Source organism: Amphimedon queenslandica, unplaced genomic scaffold (assembly GCF_000090795.2).
Source record: "Amphimedon queenslandica unplaced genomic scaffold, v1.1 AMPQUscaffold_13517, whole genome shotgun sequence".
NCBI classification, from domain to species: domain Eukaryota; kingdom Metazoa; phylum Porifera; class Demospongiae; order Haplosclerida; family Niphatidae; genus Amphimedon; species Amphimedon queenslandica.
The window spans coordinates 21,218-26,635 of NW_003546247.1; positions in this window are offsets into that span (position 1 = coordinate 21,218).

Here is a 5,418-nt window from a genome sequence, read left to right on the forward strand (position 1 = left end):
ATTCAGAGCCTTGCTCATAATTATTAATCATTATCGTCATTACTGAGATGTATGACCTGTTCTGATACTATTTCAGTTTACATAGAATACATTCAGCTTTAGTTGCCATTTTTCAGCTCACAGCTCTCAAACTTTTCCGCCATTTTGCTTTGCAACCTTTTTCTGTGAATGCAGCAAGTCACTTCAGTTACAAACTTACATTAGCTATCATCATGTTTTCTCACAGTTCATGGATTATGAACATCATGGAGTTCCTCCTCCTCCACCACCACCATTAGCTGTAAGGCCTCCAGCACCACCTCCTGGAGGCCCACCACCACCACCACCAGATGATGCTGGTCCTCCACTACCCCCACCAATTACTCCACCACCTCCAGTAGCTGCAGGTCCTCCACCAGTTGCTGGTGGTCTTCCACCAGTGGCTGGAGGTCCTCCACCAGTTGCTGGTGGTCCTCCATCAGTGTATGGAGGTCCTCCACCTCTGGCTGGAGGTCTGCCAACAGTGGCTTGTGGTCCTTTATCAGTAGCTGGAGGTCCTTCACTGATAGCTGAAGGTCCGCCACGAGTGGCTGAAGTCCTCTGCCACTTCCCCCTGCTGCTCTAGCACTCCATCCAGCTGGAGCTGGAGGCCCTCTTGATGTTGCTTCTCTGCAAAGGCAGAGCAGCTCATCATATGGCAGTTACGCCAAATCAATTCAGAAATTGTAAGATTATTTTAGTTATGATCTGCAGTTTATATAGATACCAATTAATCACCTTTCTAGGCCATTTTATTTGAGAGCCAGGCCAAGAGGAAGGGGCAGGTGCAGGAGAAACAGCAATAACTCAACAAAGAACGGTAAGTTTTATTAGATTATTGTGTACATGTATAAAGTCACTTTTCTTATATTAAAAACTTATAAGAAAAGTTAAATATCTTTAAAAGTAAAGCCAAGACAGAGATTATAATCAATGCTTAACATTAGTGTTCGTTCAACAACGCAAAACAATTTAATACTTCAGCCTCAATCTTCCTACAATACAAGTACATGTGACATATATTACTTCATTATATCAACGAGTAAAGAAAATACATACAATGGTCGTAGTAAATCAGAGAATCAATATAAATCATTTAAAAAATTATAGCTTTAGATCATAATCTATAACAATAATAAAGAAGTATGGCGTCTCACAATATTCTATCTTAGTATGTATTCGATTGCTAAGACTATGACAAAATGAAACCTGCAGTGCAGCTGGAAACTGCAACCTCATCCATTGTGAAATCACCGCTGATCAAAGAGCTACAACAAAATATAATGTTTCAATGATGATCATTTATAAGAAATTATTTTACTTACCACAAACAAAGTCAGACAATAGTCTTATACATTCACTATGATATGAAAGGGTTACATTACACCTTGTTGCTGAATCATTGAATCATTTGTAACTGTAAAATACATTAAACGAGAAGGTGCGGTATAAAAGGCGGTGCCCTGGGCATGTTGGCTTCCGTTTTTTTCACATGTAAAACTGTCTGCTCTAGATGATGTTGCTTCTTCAAGGAAAAACGCAGGCAGAGAGGGGTTTTGGTATCAAATTGAGTTACATTTTACTCTCAAAGAAGACAAGGACCAGTTCTAGTTAGGCTTGATCGAGTTAAGGGGTTTTTAGACACTAAAAGAATGCGCTGGAAATGCTGTCTCACTTGCTGATTTAGTCTGGAAAGAGGGTCATTTAGAGGCTTTATCACATGATACTAGTTATACTCAATACTTAAGGTAGTTATAATGTGTTCGAAATTAGTGTTGATATAAAATAAGGTATTTGTGATGGGGAACGAAGAGCAGCAATTTTGTGCATAGATATAGGATAAGCATTGGAACGCACATGTTGGTGATAGTGTCGTATGGATGACCGAAGGGTGATCAATTACAGTCAGGTATTATTTATTATTACTATTATTATTATTATTATAATATTATAATCATCAAAATTATATTGATTTATATTATTACTATTATTATTATAGTGTAAGTCATGTGATTTGTGCTGAATTTCAGTTCAATGATAGTTGAGTCCTGTAATCGTAACTCAAGTTTATAATGTAGTAGATACAGAAGTAAGTATAATGTGAATGGAAAGTAATTATACATTTATTGTCATTAATATTTTTTAGGCTCATACGAGCATGTACTTGTGCTGGCATATTACCATCACAGTACTGCCATATTTTGATCAGCATTACTTGGTACAGTTGGGAAGATGTACACAACTACAGGAAGCTTCTCACCATCCCCATATCCATTCAACTCTGTTATTGTATATGCTTAACAACTGAGAATAATTTATTTTTTGTAGTTACTACTTCCAGTGGATCGTTAAATGTTGCAACTGCTATTAGTACTCGGATCTGATTGAGGACCAAGTGGGGGTCTTTTGCTGTAACCACTTCTACTTGATGAGGGTGGCTGTCACTGGCTGATAATTGGTTGTCAGCAAGGCCTTCTCGTCCCGGTGGTGGCAGTTCCTGGGCTGGTTTTTTATGTAGTAGTAATGAGGTCTATTCCTTTGCCACTAGTACAAGGAAGGTAAATAGTAATAGCTTAATATATGTAATCATTAGTTTATATTAAGGAATTGAACTTATATTTTGTAAAATAGATTTGGCTGAATAAAAATCATAAATTTTTCATAGCTATGTCTTCACAACTTCACCAAAACTACCTCAATAATCACTGCAGAGTGTGCTCTAAAGCATTGGGGAAGACCAAATACAAGTGCATCAAATATGTATCATTACTTGAGCAATACTTGAGTTTTGATTTGACAAATGACACCACAGTGGTGCATCCCGAACACTTCTGCAACAGCTGCTACCTGACAGCAAAAAAGATCTCACGGGATGCTGAGCGTTTTCAACAGAAGAATATTCCTGTAAAGTGGTCACCACATAGTGAGGAATCATGTGAAGTCTGTGATGTTTTGAGCAAAGGTGGACAACCAAAGCAGAAGTATTCCTGTGGGCGGCCAACTCTCATCTGTCAGCACATTCAAACAGTAGAATATCAGATTCCTCAGTTTTCTCTTGCTCAGCTAGTAGATGAGCAGCACAAGGCTGATAATACTTGTAAGATATGTAGCTGTGCTGCAAACAAACCACTGGACATTTTTCCATGAAAATCAGTGCTTTGTACTCAGTGTTGTCTTGCTCTCTCCAAATCGTCACATTTTGTCTGTTCTGGCTGTTCTTATGAGCATCAGTCAACTGACAACACGTTCACAGAGCTGTCAGCACTTTCTAAAAAAATGTTCAATGAATTATCTGTTATGTGTGAGAAATGTATTATACCAGTGAAGTTGGAAATGAAGAGTGAAGATTGTGATAGCCATTGAGAGAGCCAGCAATTGACACTGGAAGACATTATGACCCAGCCGCAACAGAAAGCAAATGACAGCATAAAGAAAGCAGCAGTTATGGTGGTTACTGGAATGCTGGCACAGGGTAACTCAGGATGTCTAACAGTATCAACTGGAGGAAGAGTATGATACATGTACATGCATAATCATTTGTACATGTATTACCATATTTTAAAATAAATCCTTTAGCCCATCAGCCTAGTGAAAGTGACAAATTCAACCAGATCAACTGGAGAAGCAAGTTATGATATTAAGAGAAGAAGCCACGAGTTAGCTACCATGCGCAACAGATTGAGCATCAATCATGAACAGCAACAAATGATTGATGAGGTGAAGATGTTACCTAGGGAAGTATTAATAAAGGAGTTAAAGTTTACTCTATATATTCCACCCGAACAAAATCTTGCAAGGAAGGCAGACTTTTCTCTGCCTTGGTGAAAACTAAGAATTGTGAAAAGGTAAGAAATTTACATGTAATTACAATCATAATGTATTAATCTTTAGATGGTTTAAATCATGGAATATTGATGTTGCCAGTGAAAAAAAGCTAAGGGAGACAATGAAAGCAGATTTGGAAGAGCTACAAGTAAAAGCTGCGGCTGTTCCGTTTAGTTTCTCCACGAAAAGTGAAACAGGAAATTAAGCCTGCACCACTGGCATACATTACTAATTTGAAATCAGCCATCTTTTGCTTATTAGAAGAGAAGGCCAGGTAAAGTTACTGTTTATAATTACAATTTGTAATTTTACACGTATATATTATATAGCCACAATCAACTATCCTGGCACAATGGTTTAATTCCTCCAAATGAAATTTGGATGAAGCAAGGCAGGGACAAGGGTGGGTCATCTGTCAAATTATCTTATGAGATAATAAATACAGAAAAATCTAATTCTGTATGAAACAGCATTGTTTTTGCTATATTTGAAGCTCCTGACCCAGTATTTAATTACCATGTGGCATTAGACCAATTTCGTACCAGTATCACAACTCTTCAAATTACAAAGTGGAAGTAAGCATTTAAATAACAATGAAACTACATGTATGTAACATATTCTAACACTTTACAGAGACTTCTATTCTTATCTGGAGATAATGAATTTTTATGTAATATTTATGGATTATCAGGAGCAAGTGGTATGTACATATATAAATATGTAACATGTATTTCTATCACATAATTTAAATTTGGGAGGCATCACTGTCTTTGTTGCAATATTACATCAGAGGATTTAAAAACAGACTATGTAGGCAGACTAGTGTGATCTCTCAACGATCACTACAGAGATTAGCTCAAAAGCACAATGAATTTGTAGCTGATGGCTCTAATCTTAAAAAAGCGAAATTACATAAAAATGTAATAGGAGAGGCATTCTTTGACATACCTTTGACACAAGTACTATACTAGTATACGTAGTGAAATTAGTACAATTAATCTAAACTTACATTAGGTCTGTCCTCCTGGTCTTCACATCACTCTCTGAATTTTTCAGAGGTGGTTCAATCTTTGAGAGGAGTGACACTTACTAGATTGCAGCAGTTGTGATACATGAAGTTCTGCTTCTAACTCATTTGACGAATATCTCAAAGCAAAATCTAGCATTAAGTCACTTGAAGAAAAACAAGTCACTTTCAGAAGTGAAGTAAACCAGGCACAGCAAATACTAGCCTTGCTGCTGGTTAGTTCAACAAACCCTGCCATGGACAGACAAGTTCAAGTCATCACACTGTTTATCCATAATCACTCTGCTAAGATATCAACTGATGAAACATAAATTAATATAACTTTATAGGTTAAAATAATCACAGGATCATTCAATTACAAAGAACAATCGAACAGTGTCGAAGGGTTTTGAAAGGGAAGAATGGCTATTTGTCCGATCATTAGACAAAGCATTGTCATCTTTCGATGTGCAGAGGCAAACCTATCATGGTGGATCTTTAATTGGCAACCACATACATAGGGCACTAAAAGTAAGGAATAGCTAAATAATGGAACTTAATATGAGATT